The sequence below is a fragment of the Motacilla alba genome, chromosome 1A (genome assembly GCF_015832195.1).
Source record: "Motacilla alba alba isolate MOTALB_02 chromosome 1A, Motacilla_alba_V1.0_pri, whole genome shotgun sequence".
In the NCBI taxonomy this organism is placed as follows: domain Eukaryota; kingdom Metazoa; phylum Chordata; class Aves; order Passeriformes; family Motacillidae; genus Motacilla; species Motacilla alba.
Genome location: NC_052031.1, coordinates 37,402,531 through 37,428,976, shown reverse-complemented (window position 1 = coordinate 37,428,976; position 26,446 = coordinate 37,402,531). Strand labels below are relative to the sequence as shown.

The window sequence follows — 26,446 nt, the reverse complement described above, 5'->3', positions numbered from 1 at the left end:
ATTAACTCTCTCCTGGCCAAAAGTAGGACACTTGAAAGTGGGCCTTTGGCTATTTTCCTTCAAACCTTTAAAACAGTTTTGAGAGGTTTTTTGCCTCTTAACATGCAGAACATTTTTTTGACACAGTCTTTTCTTAGCAGACACAGCTTGACCTATTTCTGTAATATAACACTGACGATCTCCTTATTGCACCATACAAGTTACTCGCCCTGAAAAAATAACAATAATTGGGACAATCTTATGAGTTCTACCTGTGTCAATACCACTCCTTAGATATGAGTAACATGGATCCCTGACCTAGCTACAAGTTCCCTCCTCACCCATATCCTGTGCTTATATTTAGAGATTCTGTGATTCTTTGTCATACAGTAGGAATAGAGACATTTGAATCAAAGGCTCGGTTTGCAACATGTTTTGTAATACCATTTGTAATATCTTCTACTATTTACTGCATGAATTACATTGTCTGTAGTACTTATGATTTTGTTTCTCATATATTATGTTTATAATAAAAGCAATTTTTAATAGCATATATTTAATATCAAACTTTCCTCAGAGCCTAAAAGCTAACAGTGAGTTTCTGGTTATTAATCCACCTTCATCCAAGTTAACTACAGGATCTATGTTGTGATTTTAAGACCAGCTGAAAATGGAGCATCGTACAGCTGTTTGCTCAACCTCCCTTTCTCTGCTCAACCTCCCTTTCTCTCTCCCTCCCACCCTGATGGAATGGGGTGGGAAATCTAAATAAAACATTTATGTTGAGAAAAGAACAGTTTAGTAGTTAAAACTGATGGCAACACTGATCTACAACTCAGCTGAGGTGAGCTACCAGAAGTTCTATTCCTCTTTTTAAACAAACACATGTTCCAGCCCTTCAAGAAGTGCCAAAAAATTAACTCTATTTGAAACGGGCAATAATCAAAGAAAAAAGAAATGCTAATTATCAATGCAAACAATTCTTATTTTCTCTGCTGAGACAGCTGTCTTGTAATTTGCCCTTCCAATTATTAAAATGTGATTCATGTCAGAAACACACTGCTGAATTAGACCACAAATATGCACTGCTTGCACTGCTGTATTTACATCTAAATATTGTCAGCCTCCCAGACACTCTTGGTAATCAACAGACAGAATCTGTATCATTCAAGATAAAGAAATGCGAAGGTCAGAGATCACCCACAATAACAAAATAAGCACAATGCTTCATGTGATAAAACACACCTGGAGCTTGAACAGTATTTAGTTGGATAAAGTCTGCATCTCATATGTGTAACAAGCCAAATTTACCATTAGCCTTACATAATCAGAAATCAGGTATGGAAAAAACTCAAAGAAATTTAGCAGCTGTATTTTTAAGAAAATCTGGTTTCTGAAATTAAAAACTGAAATTTAATTATTTTGTTCACCAGATGCACAGACTGGCAAAAAGATGACTGAAACAGTTCTGGAAAATGTATTATGTACTCTACCACAAAAATAGTATCTACCTGAAGAACTTTCTGCAATTAATTGCATTATATATTTGTGTACAAATTATAAGAGGTTTCACCTGAAAAAAATATCCCTGCCCTATTAATTTTTGACAGCTAATAATATTTCAAAGTAAAAGAGTAATCCTGAACATATTACTGCATCTAAAAATACAGCCAACATACACAGAATATTGGTTTTATGCAGAAAAATACTCCACACTCTTTTTTACACACTCAATGTAAATTTGCATACAAATTCAATGACTGCTATTAAATACCATGCACACAAATTTCAGATAGATTCAAAATCTTGGTACATCTTATAATGTACCTCAATTACTTTCCCAAAACTAAACCCAAATTTTTCTTTTAGTAATTTAGAGGAACCAGCCTAAACAGTCTCAACCAAAATAAAGATTGTTACAGTTATTACTGGATAATATAGCAACCACATTGAAATACTGGCACAATATTGATTTGTTTTTAAAAATAGAGCACAGCTTCCCAAATCCCACAAATTTATACAAAGGAATGTGATATGAACCTTGTCTAGGTGATGCAATAAGAATGTATGATTTTTCATCATGTCACTGTGATATTCTGCATGAAAATGTTTTGGATGTTCATAAATCCATGAGACCAGATGGGATCCATCCCAGGGTGATGAGGGAGCTGGCAGATGAGCTTGCAAAGCTGCTCTCCATCATTTAGCAACAGTCTTGGCTCACTGGTGAGGTTCCAGAGGACTGGAAGGTGGCCAATGTGACGCCCATTCAAAATAAGGGTGGGAAGGAGGATCCTGGCAATTATAGGTCAGTTATCCTGACCTCAGTACCCAGGTAATGGAACAGTTTATACTGAGTGTCATCACACTTTTAGCACTTACAGGATGTCCAGGGTATCAGACCCAGCCAGCATGGGTTTAGGAGGGGTAGGTCGTGTTTGACTGACCTGATCTCCTTTTATGACCAGTGACCGGCCTGGTGGATGCAGGAAAGGCTGTGGATGTTGTGTACCTGGACTTCAGCGAGGCCTTTGACACTGTCTCCCACAGCACACTCCTAGAAAAGCTGGCAGCCCAAGGCTTGGACAGGAGCACTCTTTGCTGGGTGAGGAACTGGCTGGATGGCTGGGTCAAGAGAGTAGTGGTTAATGGTGCTGCATCCAGCTGGTAGCCAGTCACCAGTGGTGTCCCTCAGGGGTCTGTGCTGGAGCCAGTCCTGTTCAATATTTTTATTGATGATATAGATTTAGGGCATTGGGTCTTTAATTACAAATTTGCAGACGACACCAAGCCAGGAACATGTGTCAATATACTGGAAGGGAGAAGGGCTCTGCAGGGAGACCTGGAATGGCTAGATGGATGGGCAGAGGCCAGTAAGATGAAGTTTAATAAATCCAAGTGCAGAGTGCTGCATTTTCACCACAATAACCCCATGCAATGTTATAGGCTAGAGTTGGTGTGGCTGGACAGTGCCCAGGTAGAAAGGGACCTGGGGGTACTGGTTGGCAGCCAGCTGAACATGAGCCAGCAGTGTGCACTGGTGGCCAAGAAGGCCAATGGCATCCTGGTCTGTATCAGGAATAGTGTGGCCAGCAGGACCAGGGAGATCATTCTTCCCCTGTACTCGGCACTGATGAGGCCACACCTGGAGTGCTGTGTCCAGTTCTGGGCCCCTCAGTTTGGGAAGGACACTGAGATGCTTGAGCGCATCCAGAGGAGGGCAACAAGGCTGGTGAGGGGCTTGGAACACAAACCCTGTGAGGAATCACTGCGGGAGCAGGGATTCTTCAGCCTGGAGAAAAGGAGAATCAGGGGTGACCTTATCGCTCCCTACAACTCCATGAAAGGTGGTTGTAGTCAGGTGGGGTTGGTCTCTTTCACCAGGCAGCAGCTGACAGAACCAGAGGACGCAGTCTAAGTTGTGCCAAGGGAAATATAGGTTGGGTACTAGGAAAAGGTTTTTTATAGAAGGAGTGATAAATTTCTAGCATGATCTGCCTGGGGAGATGATTGAGTCACCATCCCTGGATGTGTTTAAAAGAAGACTGGATGTGGCACTCGGTGCTATGGTTTAGTTTAGGTGTTAGGGCATGGGTTGGACTCAATGACCTTCAAGGTCTCTTCCAAAGTAGTGATTCTGTGAAAACACTGAATTATTACTACTTATATATTCCTACATTCTTGCTGTTTGTAGATTTAAAAAAAAAAATAGCATCATACAAGTAGAGGCTAGGATGAAGCCTTCTTCTTTTTCAGAAGAAAAAGCTCAGAAAACAATGTCTTTAACCAAAGATGGGATGATATTGCAGAGATAGAAATTTAATGGCTCTTCACGAAGTATAATGAAGCTTTATCTCAGGAGACCTCTATTCTCCACATATGTCAAATGGTGACAGCTCATCCTTACCAGAAACAGATACACAGAGGAAAGCACTTGCCTGAGAGTGTTAAATCCTCAGCATGTTGGATGCCTGCTGTCATCAGAGACTAGCATTACCATGCAGCCTACCAAGCTAGCTTAGATACTGCAGTTCAGACAAAGAGACTTCTCTGTACTTCTCATAACACAAATTGAGAATACCTCTGTTTAATTTGTGCCTTTTAGCCTTTACAGCCCACTGCCTAGTTCCCCATACCACTACATCAGCAAGCCAAGTCTGGTCTTGGCAGGCAGTGGGGAGCTGCACAGGCAGTAAAGGCAGTCCCCTGGAGTGAAAGGGAACACACAGCTTTATCCTGCCACATTAGGAGCAGTATCGATCGGCTGTAAAACTATTCTGCACAGACATCCTCTGACTGAAAGTGGATCTCTAACATAGAACCCTTGAGTACAGAAATAACGGGGAAAGCTGTGAAACATTAGGGGTTACAGAAGCATTTGACTAAGCTTTCTCCAAAACAGCAGAAAGCAAACCAGTCTAACTCAGCAACAAAGCATTTACACACACAACGTTCCTAGATAATAGGAAGCAGAACACAGTCTTTTGCACAAGAATCATCATGAAAATTCATGACCTGGTCATTCAATGTAACTGAAGCAAGTAAAAAGCTATGGGCTCCATAACAGTTTGAGATAGGGGTGGGCAAGTAAGATTTGTAAGCAATAAAACATATACTCAGCTATATTGTACACAAATAATAACAAAAAAAGCCTCAGCTAGCTGTCTTAGCTAGATATTTCTATGCACAACTTCTCAGTAAGTTCAAATTTACAGTCTAGATGAACTTATTGCTCTTAGATCAGCAAGTTTTATTAGCACTCCATTACAGCGCTGGACACACACACTAAACATCCATACCTTCAACTGGAACAATTACGTTCTGCTTTAAATATATCTGAATTAATACATACAGAAACCATCACTGAGAACAATATCAGGATCTCTTCTGATAAGTCAAAAAAGCAATTTGTTCTTCACAAATATTTTTCTAAAAAGTCATGTTTAAAACAATTTTTAAAATCTGGTTAAGCTTGTAAGGTCTCAGTATTATGAACATACTTGTTTACCTTGAACATGCTACTGATTTCTAGGAGCAAAGGAACAATGTAATACATCCCCCCCACACCCCTTTTTTATACTTACTCCTTAATAAAATGAGTTGAAACAAATAAACATAGCCAGTTTTCATGACTGATTCACAAAAATTGGACTAGTAACAAAGATAGGTTATCTGTGCAGTTTACAACAGATGTTAGTAGCAATAGCACAGTCAAAATGCAGAGACCCATATTATTATTTATGATCTGAAATTGTTTTCAGTCAGTACTTATAGTAACATTTCTGTGCATCATGTTTTCCAAAATAAAACAATCAAAACAATGCTAACATTTTATAAGCAAACCACTTTGTGGTCCAGCTCCTACAATCAGGCTAAGAAGCATCTTAGCAGCCATTCACACTTACAAGAACACAATTTCCTATCTCCACATGAAACAGGGAAAGAATTAATGACAATGACCATGAGATTCACATTTCACCACCTTGTTCAGTGAGCTCTCTTTCCTTTATATAAAAATTGTTGTTGTGCTAGCTAAACCATTTAACACTATGTCCTTCATTAACACAGAATGAAAAATGAAATGGAGAAGAAGAAAGTCTCCATCCTGTTCACAGCAGGCAACTGCCCCTAGTAAAAAAAAGCTATGATCACAAAAGCAGGTACTAAATGTCATCTTTAGCAAAGCCAGGAGGCAACCAGTTTATGACAGGCAGGCACAGAGGTGGAATAATTTGCCCTACTGCTGCCCAGGGTGCATAAGTTCTCTGGGAACAGGATCAGGCAACATTGTCAATCTGGCACATCAGAGGAGCTCTTAGTTCTCTTGCACAGGTATTTAAAGATAGTCTGCTGATTTCATGATAAAAAACTTTTTCTCATATATTCCATCTTTATTGTGCCCTTTTGCCAGACAATTTTCAAGTGCTTAATATTAATTAGCCCTCAAAAGGCATACTTAAAGAATAGACAATCATTTCATCCACACTTCTGTCCTCTGTGGCACAATGGGGTGACAACAACATGACAGCTACTTAAAAGCAAAATATAATAATGGAGAACCTAAAGCTACTGAGGGTAAATTTTCTTAAGCTTGAATTTTCAAAGCCTATTCAAGGCCCCAGCTGAGCTCCTGTGGGCCTCTTTGAAGCTTCTAGCTTTCCTAATCAACCCAAGGGTCTTTTTTCAAAGAGAAATGAAAATCTCAATATTACTAAACCCTATTAAGCACATACCTTTGCCCCGCCCTGGCTTTATTTCGTTATCTGGGTGTCTCTTGAAGTTTCTGGGCAGTACTTATGGGGTTTTTTTGTTCCCTGTGAATATTTTGCACTCTCCTACTTTCTAGAAGGATATCCTATTACTATATCTCAGACTTAAGAGTATGTTTTCTATTGACCTTCATGTAAAATTCAAAATATGAAATTAAGATCATACACAAAACCAGAATGGAGTAAAAATAGTGAAGGAAACAATTACGAGACTATATTTCTAAATGCCTGAAAAATGCATAGCCAGACAACAACTGGCAGGTAAGCTATAAGTAATATCGCACAGTTGGTTTCCATTTTAAAGACTAAATGATAAATGATTTATAGTTATTTGCTATTGAGATATTTTTATTGCTCATCTGCACTATTTATGATACATTTATTCCACTTTTTTTCAATGCAAACACTGCAGGTCCCAGGTCAAGCACTAGGAAGTGCATTAGAGAAGCAAGAAAAAAGGATTTCAGTTTTGTCAGAACAGCAAAATAGTGTTTTAAAATATCTAGTATGGATATGGAGATGGCATAGATAAATTATCTTTAATGAAAGAAGTAGCTGATGCTAATAACCGAGCTAAATTGGTAAAATAACCAATTAAAATGTCATCTTTAATTAAAATGCCAATTAGAGCAAAGGGTTATTAAGATACATGTCAGTCACTAAAACTGATGAATCGTAATTCTTTTACAGGATGTCTTTTCTTTAGCCTCCCCCAAGAGCAAGCGCTCTTACCCAAAATAAAACCAAGCTCTCATTGCCTTTTTTAACACGTATTGCATTCAAACTATTCCAGAAGGCAAAAATTAACAGTGCTACATCACAAAAAGTAATTAACCAGCTTTTAAGACAAAAAGATATCCAACCCAAAAAAAAGGGGGAAAAATGCAGGGGGGGTGGAGGAAGAAGGGCAAATAAGGTAGCCTGAGGGTAGCTTGATATGGCAGCTGATATGAAATGCAGATCCTTCTTCCCAGCCCCCCACCTCTGAAAGGAAATTTTCTCCAGATTTCAAAGCTTGTATAATGAGGAGCCAATAACACATTATAATCTGTTAATGCCTGTTACCACTGATTCACAGGACTTCCTTTCCCTTCAATTAACCCACATCACATAGTGATGTGGTGTACTAGACTGTGCACGAGGATGGGGATTACACTACAATTGACATAAGATAATAACACACACAGTAGAAACAGAGCAATAATACCTCCAACAAGCCCTGTAATTGGAGCCGAGATATTGCAGTGACAGATCTATTAGCCCGAGGTCAGTGGGAAAACATCTGGGTTTCAAGCTTACAAGGGGCAGTTTTCTGGCCTGACCAAGAAGTCATCATTCTGTTTTCTTCCCTGTTTAGCTCAGTGGGTTTGGGATCAAGATAGCATCGTTATTTTGCTATCTCAGTATTGCTGCATTCAATCACATCAAGAAACAATAAATCTATGCATATAAAGTAGTTCACCAACTGGATGTCATGCTACCTTCCTTCTATTTCTTCAACATCAAAATTTAGCAAAAAGGAATACAACCCAATGAAACTTCATTCACAATCTGAAAACAGGCTTCCAAATCTAGAAATCAGCAGCTAAATAAATATGCACACATACACATTTTTTTTACTTCAATGTGCCCACTTCTTTGGTTTCATCTCAGCCTAGCCTTCCCCTGCTTTGCCACCAACACTCCCTTACACTTGCTCCATTTAAAGATCTCTTCAGAAAATGCAATTTATTTCATGAATGTGTGAACCAGCTAATCTGTTCCCAGCCTAATCAACCTTAGCTTCTATGGCTTTACCCTCCAGGGTAAACCTAACCTGTTTCTACCACACTATACTACAATACTAAAATGCAGGATCAGATGACTCCAACTGTCTCCATAATTTTCTCATGAGCCATGAAAACAAAACAAATGAAACAACACACTAAGTGCCTATCCATCACCTTCATTTACAGCTTCTTTCTATTCTATAAATTCCTTTCATTACCATGCCATATTTCTAATACACAGGATTAGAAATTCATAAAACTCACACTCCTATGGTGTTGGAGTTTTTGTTGCTGTTGGTTTTGTAGGGTTTTCTAACTCAACAAATTTTTGAATGCCTATATTTTATCACAATTCTGCTTAAGGAGAATGCAACTTCATTCTATTCTGTTAGGAATTACTGAGAGAGAAATTACCCCCCTCCTCATCAAAATCTCCAGAGTCATCACTGATAGTGCTATAGCACATTTATTATGCCTTCTTCCATAAAGCCTGTTGACTTTCAATCTGCCCTTTGATGATGAAATATGCAAACTGTAGAGCTAGAATTAGGAGGTTCATATTCCACTTCTACCTCCTGAAAGTCAGCCACAAAGACAAAATCTGTGTTATGCACTCCTGCACTCCAACCAGACCATCAAATATCAGACTATTTTTATAACGTAATATTTGCAGGAAAATGAGTAAGAAAAGGGAAATCAAAAAGCTGTTGGAAATGTATTACTAAAACCTCAGAAAATTGCTTTTCTGAAAGGTTCATATATTGGCAACTGGTCACAGAATCAACTAGGTTGGAAGAGACCTTTGAGATCATTTAGTCCAACCTCTGAACTTATACAATATTGTCAACTAGACCATGGTGCTGAGTACCACATCCAGTCTTTCCTTAAACACCTTCAGGGATGGTGATTCCACCACCTCCCTGGGCAGCCCATTCTAATACCACTCTTTGTGCGAAGAACTTCTTTACTGATGTCCAACCTAAACCTCCACTGGTGCAGCTTAAGTCTATGTGCTCTTGTCCTCTTGCTGGTTGCCTGGGAGAAGAGACTGGCCTGCTTACAACCTCCTTACAGGGAGCTGTAGAGAGTGATAGGGTCTCCCCTAAGCATCTTCTTTTCAACTCAATTGTTTTATCTTTACCATATTCCCATCTCTGGAAAGCAGAGTAGAATTGGACTTGCAACTTACTATGGTAAGTGACACTAATGCTCTACATCCATAACATTTATTTCAGGTAGAGGTCTCTTGGTAATTTGATTCTTTAGGAGACAAATTATGATGACTTAGTGATGAGTAAACTGACTATTGGCGGCTGAGAATATTCGATTCAATATTTTCAATTACTAAAACACGAAAAAATGAAGCCTAAAACCCACTAATCTCTGACTTCATAAATAAGGTAGTATAAATGTAAATATACTTCCATTGGATTATTTTGGCATATTCTGTAGTGAAAATACATAAGACAAGCTGTTTAAGATCAGAAAGTTTTCAGTATCTAATAGAATGCTGAAGGAAGTACATCAAAGCAGACTGCTAAATAAAACTTCAGTACATCAGAAACTTCACAAGGAAGGAAGCAAACAAGCATCCATACCAGCAGAAACAGATGCAACTGATCTGATTTGCTGATTTGCTGAGCTATTATACAGATCTTCCTAGCAGAAAACCAATAGTCTGAGTTGTAACTGAAGCAAGAGTTACCAGAATTAGATTTAAAAAACTTAATTAATACATCTACGAGCAGTAGGCTTACTTCAAATATAGATTCTATAGGTCACCTTGAAAAAGACTGTTAATTAACAACACCCTCTCTCTGTATTATTACATTTTCACATGTAACAAAAACAAAGAGAACTGGCAGAAGAGTTGGCATCCTAAATTGGCCAAATGAAACACAATACACTGACAGGAAGATGAGATAATACAGCTTCTGACAGTGAAGTAGTGATTGCACCAAAACATATGAAGAGAATTAAATATATTGCAAAACTGTTATTTTTTGATTAGTATCTTCTATAACAAATTAAGGAACACATGCTACACATAAATTCATTGAATGTATGTATTAAATATAATTTGCTTCATTCTGAAATATTGCTGCTTCAGAAAAGGTGAGAAACACACTATTAGGATGGTTGGACAGTCTTGTTTATTGCTGCATGCAAAACTACTCAACCCTGACTTCATGAGTTGCAGTCCACCCTTGGGAAACAAGTTTTTCCCATTCTGTCCTCTGCTCAATATATCTGCATCATTTCATCACCATGGCCTGTTCACCTGTACAGAATTGATTACTTTTCCAGCAAGAGTAGAGACTTGATCCTCTAAGTCTCTAATGCCATCCAACTCTCTTGTAAGCCATTTTATTTTCATCATGCAGCTATGCTTGCAGAACACCCATACACATGTATTTTTAAAGGCCTAACATAGGTAAAGACTCATCACTCTATTTGCCTTTGCCAATGCACATAGCTGAGGACAGGTTACCTGTCAAGAAAAGCTCAGAAGAAAAACACCAAAATCTTTGCCCATTGGTTTTTTAGTTTGAGTTACTGCTTGAAAGGCTTTATACCAGTGTAGTAACAGGTCATAAGATACATTATCTTAGCACTGGACTGATCATTTTGAAGCACACAAATTTCTTCTCACATCTCTACACTGCTATTGCCACTACACAATGAGATGGGATCTGTACACCACCCAAGCACACAGTGCTACTGCCACAGCACATCTGCAGTTAGTCAGTGATGTTCTATCAGTCTCCTCATGCTTCAGGAAACAGAAAAACGCCACACATCTGGTAGAGCTACTTATGATCCTCATTTGTGTCTGAAAACAGGACTAGAGTCCATCTCAGCAGAAAGATTATTCCAGAAACAAATACCCATAGAAAAAGATGAAACTTTCCTTCAGCACCTGATATATTTTCACATCAGATATTTTTATGTTGATACTGATGAAAACTTTCTTTAGGAAAATATGCAAAATTACTTTGTTTTCAGTTGGTGATAAGCCTTATCAGAAACACCTTCAAAGTTCAGCTTAAGCTCTGCCGCACAAGAGCCTACATATCTATCCTGTACCTCCCAGACTCTATGGGCAGTGAGCTGCTCACACTGATGTGTCTTTCCATACCCTCCCCATAGCTTCTGTCCTTCAGAAGCCCATGTGCCAACCTGGATTACAGCATATTTATATCTTTCCTCCTTGGAGACTCCTAATATTACCAATTACTCTTCTCAAAGCAGTTAGTATTAGACACTTCAACAAATGGTGTTTTCTCAAAGAGCCTGCTGAAGATAAACATCCCGGAGACTCTAACATCTAGATCAATTTAACAAAACCATCCTGGAAAACTTAATTCTATTATAAATGCTAAGGTCACAGGAAGAAGGGAAAACAGCCATTTAGCATGAAGTGACTGAAATATTTACAGAGATGAAAAATTAAGTAGCACAACGCACAACCCAGAGCCTGAAGGACTGGTATTGTTTAGTCCTGACACATGACTCATAGCCTTAAGTGCAGTTATGCGCAAAGCTGAATCAAGTTATTTCAACATTTTTATTCCTGCAATGGTAAAAGTTCCAAAACGAACAGAAAAACAGAAAATCAAACCCTGCCACATGACCACAGGCAGCAAGGCAGCAGTTCAACAGTTTACCTGACACAACCCTACATGTCCAAGACTGTCTTCACTTCATTCTCCCCACGAGGGCATCTAAGGACTGCTCTCTGCTGCCAGCACCAGTCCTATGACTACACTGATAAATCATGGAGTCTCTTCTTGTGATGTGCAAAATATCTATTGCTTGGCTAGTAGCTGCTCTGACTATGGAGTCAATCTGCTCTTTGGATAGAGTATCCAGCCCCAGGCAGGAATCAGAAGGATTTGTCAATTTGGATCTTGATTATAGCTCCCAAAAAGTAGTTCAACCCCAGCAAAAGGCCACCATTTTGTTTGCAGGTTATAAGTTCATCACTATATTCCCCTGTGTCACAAATAGGGCCATTAGCAGCATTTCTCTTCCATCCTTTCTGCAATATCATTCTCTTGGGAAATTAATTAAAAGCCTACACAGAGACTTGCATTTCAGTTTGGACAGTTTCCCTCCCTCCTTCTCCTCCCTCATCTCCACTATGGACATATGATAAAATTAAACAAAATTATTTTGTAGGAAAGTCAGATGTGATGTAGTATCCCAAATATTTATATATTTCAGACTATCATCATAGAACAATTCATTCTTCACTAGTTCCATAGAACAATTCATTCTTCACTAGTTCACTAGTTCCAATGGGAGAAAGTATGAAAAGCTTATTAAATAAAAATTGAGAAAAAGACAGCTCTGTATTGCCAGAAACATTCAGAAAATTACCGGTAACAATGAAGTCATGTTACCAGGATAGAGTTGTGTCTTTTCATAGCATATATTCATTTAACAGGCACAGAGCAGCCTGTGACAGCTTACTCAGGAATCAAGAAGCGTGCAATAAATCACAAACATGTAAACAATAGCATTATCCTACAGGCTAGCAAAAAGGTTACTCATTTACTGCTCATAACACACTGGCTGGATGATGCTCCATAGCTCCAATGAAGAAGAGTATCTGTTTATATTCTTTCAAGATATCAGTACTTAAAAAATCTTATTAATCATGCAGTGAACCATCTGAGAATAATGCTTAGCTCCTTTATTTTCGGCTAAGCACAAAACTGCATTTATGTACTCAGAGCTGTTCTCATTCCAGGGTAAGCCAGCACATTTTCACATGATCTCTACTAAGGAAGAATCCAACAACAAAAGGGAAAACAAAATTCCCAACAGAAAATTATTTGTTTGAAGGAATGTCTTTACAGATCCTCAGATCTATTAATAACACATTTTTAGCTATTACTGTATTTCCCCACCAATTAGACACATCAGCTCCAAGCTACAATTTGAAAAAACCACACTTTTCAATGTTATAGTTCTATATAATTAGGCATATAAAAGGCTTCTTATACTTTTATAAGAAACCATAAGCAGCAATTACTGTCACAAGTGACTGCTGCCATTCAAAAAAAAAAAAAAAAAGTCACTACACTGCATGTTTACACATGTATTTGTAGGAAAGAGAAATGATAATTGGTGCTTTGGGAGGACTCCTTTTAGAGTTCACATGGGATACAGGACATGAAAAGTAACTGGCCCAACAACCAGCTGAAAATAAGGGCACAAAAAAATTTCCACCTTCTTCTGCATTTTGTATATCTTATAATGCCCCACTGCATGACAGGTGCTTTAAAACATTCACTGTTCTCAAATAATCATGAGAAAGAAGTGCTAACAATCTCATTGCTGCAGTCTCAAGGAAGAGATGTCTCTCCCAAGTTCTTTTGTAAAGCCTAGAGCAGCAGTGCAGACTCCCACACCACCTAACAGTTGTGCAACAGTTTTTCCAGCTTTTAATCTGCACCTGCAGAACAAAACAGTGTACTGAGATTCAGTGTGACAATTCACTGAGAAATGTGTGACAATAGAGTACAAGACTGAAGCTGATGAGGAAGACAGTGCTTATGAGGTGCTCCTGCTGTCACCAGCGCAACCTGAGCTAAGACCAGGGTCTTTTCTGGTCTAGAGTTTGCAGGAACTTGAACAGACCATCCAGGAGCTAGGCTAAAGCAAGGAATACAACTCCTCGCCAGATGGATTACAGATCCTACTTGGTTTCTCTACCTTCATATTGCTTTAGGGATATATCTGGCATTAATAATTTTTCTGAGACTTTGTCTTATTTTACACTTAGGCTTTCTTTATTTATATATTTACATTTGAAAAAAAATGTTGCTAAGGAGGCAGACAGAGAAAGGTTTTTGCATAGAAAAGGTGTTGCTGCAAAGAAATGTTTAGTCTGCATGAAATGGAAGAACACTTCTTAGGAACCCTTAAGGCAAAAATAAAGAAAGTGGGCTAAAGAGAAGTCACACATGCATATCTCAGCATGTATTTCTGCTGATTAAAAATATTCTTCTTATTAGGAAATAAGTTAAAAGTTCCTGAATCTTATAATAGCATTTAGCTCTATGCTTACACTAATGCTGCTTTCCCCGAGCTAAACTAGTGCTCTCATTTGAGAGCACAGGAAAAAAAAAATAATTTCATTATCATGAGAATCAGTTACTCTTAACATGGCTCAGCAGTTCTTGATGTGTTACTTCACCTGAAGAATATCTGAATCCAGACAGTTCTAATAAGTGCTGCACTACATGAAAAACCACATAAATGAACAAGAACTTGGACAAAAGCAATTAAAGTAAGCTGAATTTTACAAAAGAGTGAGAATCTTACGTTAACAAATTTGAATCTGAGCAATTTCGTGAGTCTTCCAGCATAGATCTGATAATTGTTTTGGTATGCTTTTGTTTCAAGTTTTGAAAAGTTGTTTCTTTCTTGACTCAATGCTTTCTTGGCCACCTAGATTTGCAATTATTCTTTATCATAGACATTTTTTATTATAGCATATATTTGTAATAGATTGCATATTTACTAGAAGCAGCAAGGATTTGTATAGAACCAAAAATAGCCAGCTTCAAGAAAACTTCATTTGAGCTTGCTTTTATCATGAAAATAAAAATAAACCAATCCCCAACTGTCAAACCATACAGTGAAAATTAAGAAGTTGAAACACATCTTCTTTCCATATAGATAAAAAATACATTATTTGGGATTTTTTTTTAAACTGAAAGATATAAAATATTAAATTTCACTGCAAAATATGTGTTTGCTCTCACAGTTGTTATTACCTTCAGCTTCTGCATCACAGGCGAAAGAAGTGTTAATATGTCAAAAGTAGATCTATAAATTAATGAAAATTTCATTCTAGAAGTGAAAAATTAGACACAGTGGAAGACCAAGAACATAACTTAATCAGGTATTTTAATCAAGATGATAATTTTCTATTACAACAGAATTCCATTATGTGATTTAGAAAACATTTAACTAAATTAGGAAAATATGAAAAATCTGGGGGAAAAGAAGAGACTTGACAAGAAGAAATGAGTAAATGCTACACAGCAAAAAATGGGGAAATCCATAACAGTAATCATTGGCTAAATGCTATACTAATGTGATTTGTGAAGTCAGCTTCATTGTGCTTGTTACATCTAAACATTTGCTAGACTAAAGAAAAAAAATTACAAAGACCAATTCTCAGTGAATGTGACAGGAAAATAACCAACTTCTAAGTACATGGCAGCTACACAACTAACTTTAGAGATGAGTTTACAATCCCAAACAGAATTACATACTTTTGGAATCTGAGATTAAATATTTGCTATTTTATATACTTTTAGGTATAATAAGAAGCTTCTTGGTTTTGAAGGACTTCCCCTTTATCCTTCAGAATAATGCTATTATGGTTGAATCTCCTCCTGCCCTCTTAAGGGATGGAAGTTGTTGGCAGGAGATCAGGCTTTCACCTGAAATCTGATGTGCAAGTTTATTTTCTGCAAAACTCCTAGCAGAGCAAAAAAAAAAAAAAAAAAAAAAAAAAAAATCTGTGGACATAATGTCACTAACCAAAGTGCTCCCTTGTAACAATTCCTTGCAAAAAATGTATGCACCTACTGCAGCAAACGTGGCATTCATAAGCAATTCCATACTTTGTCCAGCTCCAAGATGTTACATCCCACCATCCAAGGAGCAGAACAGATAGCAGTTTCCTGCTGTGTCCTGACACAAGCAGAGAATTCAAAGTCTGTTTCTCTTCTATTATATCAAGAAATTTATTTTTCTGAATGACAAGCAGTTTCTTTCCAAGAAGATAAATCATGACTGAAATTTTAAAAGCTTATTTATGAGAAAGTGTCCACACTGAAAGAAAGGCATAGGGCAACCTTGGAGCTCAGACTGGTGTACCACTGGACACCAGACAAAGCTATCTAACCCTGAAAAGCATAGACGTGTGCAAAAGCAGAGTTTCTCTCTACACTTCTGTAGTCAGAGACTGGATGGGATCACAAAGTTGACAGTACTGATTCAATCAGAGTGGAAACACCCAGGATAAACCTATAGCAGATGGCTGGAACAGTAACATACATGCTGCATTCATGCACCCTCTATTATTCATCCTGAAGTCCCTCTTGACTAAACTGTAATTTTCAGGAAATTACAATGATAATGGTAGGCAAATGAACGAAAATTAAGCCTAATGCAAATGAACTTCATCCCTAAAATATGATTCACGGTGGAGCTATGTATTTTTTATAAATCAGAAAATGCAACTGATCTGTTTCTGTATGGACATGTAAGTAGATACACAAATATACAAGCACTACAATTGCACAAATAAAATTTTGCATGTAATGGTGGCTCTGTACAAAATAGGGCCCATCACTTGCATTCTATTCTTCTCAAAAATAACCCTTTGGTTGATAGAACTATAATTAGAAGCTAAAGGTTTGTTACTCTGTCAGTTTTATGAATTGATCTGCAATGAAGCTTAAAAAAAAGAACGTGAAAAGGGCCTTAAGCAACCAATCGTCAGTGGACTTTGTAGCCAACAAAATACCTTTCACAGGAGTGAAGCTTTGTGACATCTGCAAACAGAAATTTCTCGAAAACTAAGCATGTGTTCAAGTGAACACAAAGCACGGCTATATGTAAAAAACCAGTTTCAATCTAGTTCAAAAGGTTCCATTTTTGGAGGAGGAAAGGAAAACAGCTCCTGTATGAGGATATTACTAAATCACTCAACTTTAATTGCATATGAATTACAACAATAGAATGTATTTTGATAGTAAAAGCATGTATATGTAGGGCAAACCACAGTCTAATAATAACAGCAGAGGCTGATAAATCACCAAGTCAATCACTCTGCCTGTCTGTGGAGTGACTATTCTCTCTGACACATTTTCAAGTGCCCTATTTATTCAACAAAAAGATTATGCAAGAGCCTGACATCTATCAAACAGTGTGACAGACAGACAGGCAGACACACATATTACTAAGCCCTGTTGCAAAGCCACGATTTGTGGCAGAACCCAATGCTAATCTAACCTCTGTCATCTTAGCAGGCACAGAAATTGATCACAATTACTACTGCAGACACATTCAGGTTTGCTTATTCAGCCTTTCCACCAGAATGCCCAATGCCTTTTGTGCTGTGGAACTGCATCTCTGAACAGTTGTTTGAATTAACACAGGGAGACTGACAAAAACACAGCTCTTCCTTCAGCTCAGATTTTAAACTGAAACAGAACCATGAAGCAGCATAGTAAGAAAACAACTGCACTTAAACCGCTACAGAGCTATCTTCCAAATGAAACAATCAACAAAAAAGAAAATATGAGAAAAAAAGATCACAGAAATATTTCTGATTCTCTTTGAGCACATTTTATAGATTTCCCAAAAACAAAATATCATATGGAGCGCCAAAGAAACTCTACTTTCTCAAAAAATTACAGAATTACCATCTGCTTCTAGAAAACATTACTATTGTTATTTAGGTTGGCTGTATGAAAGAGAAGCAAAAAAAAGTCTATAGTCCGTCTAACTAGAAGAAGGCAGGTGCCAACAAAAGCTGTATCACTCCAATACCAGCAAAACCAAACCTAGCCTTCTCTCTCCAATTATCATAATTTATACAGGCTAGATTGTTAATAATAGAAAAGATACAAGAGCATCATAACAGTAAGCACTGAAGACTTACCAGGACATAACCGAGGTCTAGTGACACCACAAAAACATATACCAGCAGTTGTGAATTCATGCCATCAGATACTTCTAAAAGGTTTCCAAAAGCGCTTGAAATATGAACCTACATGGTATACTTTTTCATGGCACAAGCTTTCAGGAATTCCCTTAGGAACAAGTTATATGATATTTGTGAAGAACAACTGTATTCTAGAATTCAGGAGCTGAATTACACAGCATTTCACTTCTAAAGGATAACTCTGGCTGAGAAAACCAAACCCACGGGCAGATCCAGCTAGTATTCAAGTTTGTGAAGGACTTCAGATATGAAGGATGTTTCACAGATATGAATGCTAACTCTTAATTGTTTGGGCCTTTAAAACTTACTCCTACAGCTCACAGGTTCAAGAATGATTAACACTCTGTAAGCATAAGTGGCTATTCATTTTATCTGCTACAGTAAGAACCAAAAAATGATTTGCTGTTCAACAGTCTTACAGGTGCCTGGATGAAAGCATTTCCAATAAATTCTGGTTAAAACTGTATCTACACAGCTTGATTCAAAGAAGCTGTAAGTCTGCAATTATCAATGGCATTGACAAGAAATGGCTTCTACTGAAATCACCAGGATTTCTCTACTTCATTCTGGGATAACATTTTCTCCAGTGGTCTGGAAAGCATCGACTACAATGCTGTTTTGGTTAAGAGTTTTTGTTTTTGTTTTTGGTTTTTTTTTCTGTAGTACTGCCGTGAGATTCTAGTCAAGACCATGATTTCCTGGGCTAAGGGCTGCACAATAAAATGCTAAGTCTACTTTTGGAGAATTTCAGCAGCGTTCAGTAAATCATGGACAAATCCACTCTATGCATGGAAATCTTATCCATGCTCCTATTCATCACCTCAGGCTACTTAAGACATTCATTTACAGGGAGAACGAGATTTGCAGAGACTTACAAATACCTAATCACACAAAACACTTTGTCCACATTTCAGAGCCCTGTTACTTCTCAAGTCTCTGGGGCATTTCAATTCTTCCCTGTCAAAGTTTGCAAGTCCTTCTACACATCAATAATTTCTGGCCTTCACAGGATCCAAAGAACTTAAAACACCTCTCCAAGGTAGCCTCAGTTCTGAGGGAAGTGCCAGAGGACAACCAAGCCCCCACAATTCTCAGACTCTGAAGCTGGTTGTCTTCATCCAGCACTGATATCCAAACGCAGCCAGGGGAAATAAGAAAAGCATATGTCTGCATCCTGCTGAGCCCAACTTTAAGCTTGGATGTAGCAGGCAAAGGTACAATTTCCCTGTTCTGACTGACTTGGAACATATGCACTAGAAATGCTACAGAATTTATGATTCTGCATAGAAATGAGGGTTCTGCTTGTTGCATCTCCCACAGAGCAGGAAGAAATCTAAAAATAGAGCAACCGAGTAAATCACACAGATTGATTTTGGCAAAGACAGACTTAACCCCACCAAGGCTTTTTAAGAAAACTACAAGACAGGAAAAAACTGCTTTCATATTAACCAAAGCAGATAAAGAGACCCATGCAGAAAGGATCAGGCAAGGAGAGAAAGTTAAACTGCCAGCAAAATTTAAATCTGAAAACGGGCTTGTACATAGGAAAGCAGAGTGGAATAAAAAATTCTCACAGATTCTCAGGGTTTTTTTATTCTCCTCCTGTTAAGTAGCCCAATATTGAAGTGCTTAATTATAGTTCTGTGTCTAAAATAACAGGATAACAGTCATTTATCTACACTGCAACCTGACAGTCCTCTGTACAAGCCAGTACACCCCTCAAAACACAAATAAAGGATATTTAGATGTTCCAGTGCCCTTCCACGAGTCATTTCTTGCATGACTGACTGTTACTATGTGACTCTTTCACTACCACCATTTGCTGTTGTCAGACTGGACTCAACAAATAACTTCTAATATACTAACAGAGACAAAGAATAAAGCACATGGGAGAACAATTTACCCACTTCTGATAAGATTCCTCTTTATGGAAGACAAGAACTAAAGCCACAGACTTTTTAATCTCTCAATACCAAAAACCTCTGAATTTTGGAAGTGTCAATACCTGATTACTGGCAGCTGGTATGTCCTTACCAAGCAGTGCTCCAAGGCAGCGGAATGGAAGACGCGCTGATCTTCACAGTCGCTGTGGGTGCCGCTTCTGTGCCAAAATCCACTCCCAACACTGCCTACATGAATGCTACTTCATCCTATGCTTTTTCCATCAATGGCCTATTTCATAAAAGTCTTATGACCTCATAGATTCTTTTTTAAAATATGGCTATAGTCCCCAGAATAAACTCGACACAAACAGATTAATTACTCTGAAATACTGAATTTTACCCAAATCTAAGAAAAGCCCAAATTTGGAACACAAGATCACTTTAAAAAATTACTTCCTACAGCTAGAGGCTAGCAATACAGCTCTCAATTTGGTAATATGGGAGGTATCTAAAAAGGAGGAGAAAAAAATGTTCAATTTTCAAACACCTTTTTATGTAGTCATAAAATTTTAACCAAGCAAGCCAGTAAATATGTTTTCTTTTGACCACAGTGCATTACTAGGAAGAGCTACTTTTCCTCTCTTCATACCTCTGAACAGCAACTCATTTCCTTTCATTATAGTGTTGCTGTTCACACACAAGATGAATAAATTTCACTGGATTATCTCTGTTTCAGATACAGATCCATTGTGAACTGAGCAGAAATAGTTTCCTTAATTAGAACACATTCTGAGCCAGTTGCAACAGTCCAGAAACGGCACAGTGAAAATCTAAACAATAAAAATAAGTTTCACTGGGCAGAAAACTCAAATTTCTCTGCATGTGCAGCCAGGCAAGAACAGATACAAGAGCACTTGGCTGTGACCAACAGCACCTAAGGTAACAACAAAAACAAGGGTTTCTGTATCAACATCAAAAATGATTTTTTAAATACTCAGAAATAAAAAAAAAAGAAAAAAAAACAAAACCCAGTTTGAATAAATAAGGTAAGAATAAGGTTTGAATAAAACCTGGTTTGAATAAATAAGGTAAGATACAAAAGCTAGCTGATTAACAGACCGCAATGTGGATTTGTGACCTGTATTTAAAAAGATTGTAGATAACCTTTTTGGAACCACAGAATCATTAGGGTAGAAAAAGACCTCTGAGATCATGGAGTCCAATGATTAACCTAGCACTACCAAGGCCACCACTAATCCATGTCTCTGACCACCACATCTACATGTCTTTTGAACACTTCCAGGTACGGTGACTCAACCACTCCCCTGGGCACCCTGTTCCAATGTCTGACCAGCCTTTGGGTAAAGAACTCTATCCTAACATCCAGTATAAACCTGCCCTGTTGCGACTTGAGGCTATTTCCTTTTGTTCTATAGCTTGTTAACTGGGAGAAAAGGCTGATCCCTACCTGGCTACAGGCTCTTCAGGTAGGTGTAGAGAGCCCTCCTTTTTGCCTGGTTAAACAACCCCACCTCCCCCAGCCACTCCTAGTAAGACTTGAACTCCAGATCCTTCAATAGCTTTATTGTCCATCTCTGGACAGAATCCAGATTTTTAAGTTCAAATTGCGGCATCTAGTTACAAGATGAGACAAAGAAGAAAGAGAAATAGGAAGGTAGTTCCTGCTGCCATTCCATGTAGCAGGGCCACCTGCACTGACAGCAGACTGGCACCTGCTTCTGAGGATGCTACAGGGCTGAGCAGTGAGACTGTAGCAGCAGCCCAGAAACACTCCATAAGGAAGTGTGCAGACATACACACCAGACACTGGCATTAGGGAGGGCACTGTAAGTGTGTACAAGCTGTCACATTCCTACCAAAGCCTAACAAGACACAGGCCTGTCCAGGCCCCGGGTCCTATCTTGTCCCAAGCCTGCTTCACCTTGTGTTCCACGTCTGCCACGTCAGCTTGTCAAGTCCTAGGCTTTAGTACCACCTTGGGAGACACAGCTTTTGAGGAACAACTGGGTGCTGAAAGTGCATGGGGTGAAGGAGATGACTGACTAACACCAGCTGCTGCACAGTATGGGGAGGATGAGCGATGGGACACTGCACACTGCACACCACTCACATAATTTGTTTCTTCCACTGCATACCAACACCAGTGGGCCTTCTGCAGCAAAATGAAAAAGGGTCATCACTGCTACATCTGACAAGAGGAAAGAGAATAAGAGGTGATGTCTCCCCTGAAAGCAAGAAGTTACATGAACGCCAAGAGCATTACATATATTGTTTCTTCTAGCTTCATGTGAAATAGCATTACAATCTGGAGTAAATCAAGATCTGCTGCTAGTACTTTTACTGCCATAATAGCAGAAACCAAAAATTCAAAATGTTAGCAATTACTGTTAGATCCCCCTAATTAATATAGCCTTTTTGTTAAAAGATGAAAACCACCTTCTTTTACTAATGTACATCCAACTAGAGTCTACCCTTTTTGCTTCTGTTTCACATTGAACAGATATATATTATCCAAGGTCAACTCAAGGATGAGAAAGGCCAGATTGGATCCTCTAGTCTGGTTTAGTGTATAAGAGCCCATAAAATGTGGACCATCACAGTTGATCTAGGACTGAAACCAAGAACTTATGACAGACTTGCACAAACTTTTGAAAAATGCATCCACCCTTGAATCAACGAAGACACATACACATAGATATTAATTTCATTTCCACAGTTTACTTTATTGACAAGATCAAAATTTAAACAAAATGCAGAAGTCATAAGAGTTGAGTCCTCAGACAGTGAAAATAAATGTAAGAAATTGCTCATGCAGCAAACTGGAAGAGAATATTTGCTGCATGAAACTTTGGACTACCTTATCCTTATTCCACACAAAGAAGCAGATTATTGCAGCCAACAGTATCAAATGTGGACATTAAAGTGAAAATGCTATAGAACATTTCTGAAAGGACTCAGTGGTTTCTTTCCCTTGGAAGCGGTCAGATCTGCAGCATAAACAAACATTTTCATTGCAGATCACTATACCTCACTTACTCCTTTTCATATATTAGTTATAGTAGAAAGTAAAAATCATCATGATCAATTGCCTACAATTGTTGAAGTTATTAACTGCAAACCTATTTTAATTTTCCAATAATGCTTCAAATAAAATGTGAATACATTTTGCTTTAATCTGTGTGTGAAAAATAGCTTATGAATAATTCATTCAATGATAACTCCTCTAATCAGAGAATTATTTACATACTTTTACTAGTGTTAGACTAACTCTGAAGCATTATTGCTTCACTAAATTCCATGAAGAAAAAGGACAAAATGTCTCAAAACTCTATTATTAGCAAGCAAAGTTATTCTTCCACCACAATTTCCTACTCAAGGGAAGAAAACAAAATTCACACTGGTTACATAGAAATTTCTTCCCACTCTCCAAATAGACATTTAAATAAATAAATGCATAACTCTAGGGAAAAATGGGAGGTCTCTTGACAAATTTAAAGATTATAACCCAGTGGAAGTGAGATGCATCCCAAATCCATTTCTGTCCAAACAAATCCTGAGCTTTTGTACACACATTTTCCAACTGTAGTTCTGAAAATTTACCCCTTGGAGCATACCTGGGGGCAGCTGAAAATGATAAGTGCTCCAAATCAATTTCCTGTAATCACAACTGTGACTTCCCTGCTTTTGTCCTCCAGGAAAGATTTTGAGGCACACACCATGTGAGAAAAAATGAAACCAAATTGATTATTCATTTGTATTATCATCATCATCCCCTCCTGGATTAAATGAAAGGATTCTATTATATAGTAGACTCCTGTTTCACAAAATCTTGGGTTTTCCACTTTGCTTTTAAGATTCATTTTTATCCTTTTTTCCCCCTCTTGTGCAAGCCTTATTGTCTTCCTTTCCAACTGCAATTATCACTTTTCAATACTAATCCTTTCCCAAGTAGCCTAGATTTTCACCCCTTTGTACTGATCCAGGTTCCTCAACATTTGATCCAGTAACTGGCTTATTTTACTCCCTAATCCCTCATTTGCCACCTCGGCATACAACCTGGATCTTTCCCTACCTAAACAACTAATTTTCTATGCTCATTACTTTTTTCTTTTATACTTTTTATCTCAGCCTCTCTAGTTCATAGGATTACCAATTCCTTTTCTATACAATAAACCATGGTCTTTTCTTATTTTATCTAACCTTATTTTCTCAAAATATGTTTTAAGCTTTTTTCTTCTCCTATTTAATTCATGTTTAATACTCAGAATTAGCTGAATACTTTAAGTTGCTGCTTTGTATGGTATAATAAAGAAAATCAACAATAATCAAAAAGCATACAAAAAACCAAGAAGTATAAAAGATTTGTTCCAGTGGCATGCATGCACATATATAATGTTGTTAAACTATATTATCTCCCTAATGAATTGTGAAGATCCTCTGTCTGTAGTGGTAAACAAAATAGAAACTAAAAAAGGCTTCCTTCATACTGGACTGTACAGGCACAGAGAAGAGTGGAGCATCAAGTTAAAATTATCAACAGTTTGCAAGGGTTGCGAAATAAAAATGTTTCAGTCAACCACAGCATTTGGCCAGATGCTTAAAATCTGTCCAGCATCACCAGACACAGACAGTCTGAGTCCTGCCACAGCCAAGATTTTTAAGTTCCAAAGACAACTTGATGCATTCCTTTAGACTTCACTGATATTCCTCCCTAAATATAGCTTCTGTTTGAATAAAAAGGAAAAAAAAAAAAAAACAGAAAAAAGATGCAAAGTGAGAACACAGAACATTTCAATCAAAGAATCATTTATTTCTTTAATTGTAATAAATATTTTATGCATAGATATCTTCTATAGACACAGAAGAGCTTTGTCCACTTTCCTGGCACCAAAGGATTTAATAAGACAGGAAAGATTCTCCATCTTCAGGCACAGAGGCATGGACTGGTGACGCAGGGACACTCACATACCAGATCCCACATCTGGGCAACAGCTCCCAGGGTATCATTTCTGCCCAGAGGAGCTGGAGGGTGCAGGGACGTGCAGGAAGCTGCGCACTCCCGATATGACCCTGGCCAGGACAGAGCTGGCACATGGAGCCGGGCTCCCACTGCCGGGAGCTGATGTGAGAGTCGGCTGTTCCTCTCCAGCTCCTTCACAGACAGCCCCTTTGTGAGGGACAGAGCCAGCACAGCCTCAGCTCCCTCCAGAATACTGTCCGTGCTTCCCTGCATGTTTATATCCCAAATATTTCCAGTTTACACAAGACATAAATAGGCATTGCTGTAGAAGGACCCTGGTTCAGTTCAACATTTGTGACATCTGGTTCAACTAGAAGTTTATACCACTAAACAGATATTTCTTCAAAGATGAGTCTTTGGAAGTGAACAATCCAATATACCCTGTACTTTGATTACATTCTTTCAGAACATATGCAGTGATACAAACATCCAGAAAGCAGAACAGACTGCAAGGATTTAAACCTACTATACTGTTAGTTTAATGCTTTTATGGTTTCATGCCAAAAGCTCTGAATAGTGAAACCAATGGGGCAAAGGAGGTTAATGGGATTGATTTGTCAAACTATGTAAATTTCTATAATGTTGAAATGATAGATTTTTTTCCCTCAGAAATGTAAGGATTACTATCAGATGTCTAGAGGCTAAGTACCAAGGCATAGAAGGATGTGAACCCTTATCAGACTATCTTTAATGTGCAGTATTGTTAGCAATAATGTAATTAAGGACAGCAATAGGGATTTAAAAAAAATAAATTATGCTAATTATACTATCATTTTAAAATTATAATTAAATATTCAATTATAAGAAATACAAAGGAGATTCAACAATTACATGGCATGTCTGTCATGGTGAATATGTTTTAAATTAACACAGCAGCTCATTAAAACCATCTGATTTTATCCAACTACATATGACAGTTTTACTAGGTACTTCCACGGACATTTAAATCAAACTCAATATACAGTATTATGGAGACTCTTCCATCCACTTGCTTAAGCTAATAATCTTTGTTCAAAGAACTCATGTAACTATGTTTAAATGTATGAAAATGGGGAAATCTTCTTTATTTTGTGCTACTTTTTACTCAGCTTTTTTCCATAGAGCTCATGTATAGTTCAGTGCCCAGTACCATGCCACTGAACAAATGGGAAACTCCTACTCAGGAGGAGCACAAGGGACTTCTTAGAAAGGCTTTGTCACCCAAACTGGATATTGCCCTGTACTACCTAGCCTGCTTACCTCATTGTTCAGGGAAACTCCTAAGATCTGCTCTGGAAAATGTTTATCCAAATATTTTTTGATGTTTCAGAACTACTTGGGACCTAAGTTAAGTGGCTCCAGAATAAACAGGCATTATGCAAAGAGGTCAATTTAGAACTCTGCATTCCCTTTCTTAAATAAAAGGAGCTCAAGCAAGCTGAGAATGGTTGACAGTTTGTCCTGTTAATTTCCTTCCTCCCCCATCCCTAAATACATTATAACTAGGTTATTACATGCTTTTGGAAACATGTTAAGTAGAACAGAAGGAAAATTAGACTTTTTCTAAATTGGAAAGAAAAAAATTTAAATAGTTTATAATAAAAAACCCACCCATCTGCATTATCACTTACTAAAACTCTCTGTTACATGGTACATTTCATATACAAAGTAGGAGCAAGTATAAACTTTTATTTGTTGGCCAGATTCTCAGAAGTTAAACTAACTTTCTGAAAGTCATTTGAAGCACTGTGTGCATGAAATCCCTA

General features: G+C 37.9%; 1 protein-coding gene across 5 annotated transcripts in view; it reads right to left on the bottom strand.

The window, feature by feature from the left end:
* NAV3 (neuron navigator 3) overlaps positions 1 to 26,446 on the bottom strand; it is a 509,706-nt gene that overhangs the window by 389,384 nt on the left and 93,876 nt on the right. The window contains exon 1 of one of the 5 annotated variants that reach the window (XM_038153426.1): positions 19,783 to 20,476. The exons of the other annotated variants lie outside the window; for them this stretch is intronic. The gene's annotated coding sequence lies outside the window, so the exon portion shown is untranslated. Of the gene's footprint in view, positions 1 to 19,782; positions 20,477 to 26,446 lie in introns of those variants that run through there. 5 annotated transcript variants of the gene reach the window in all.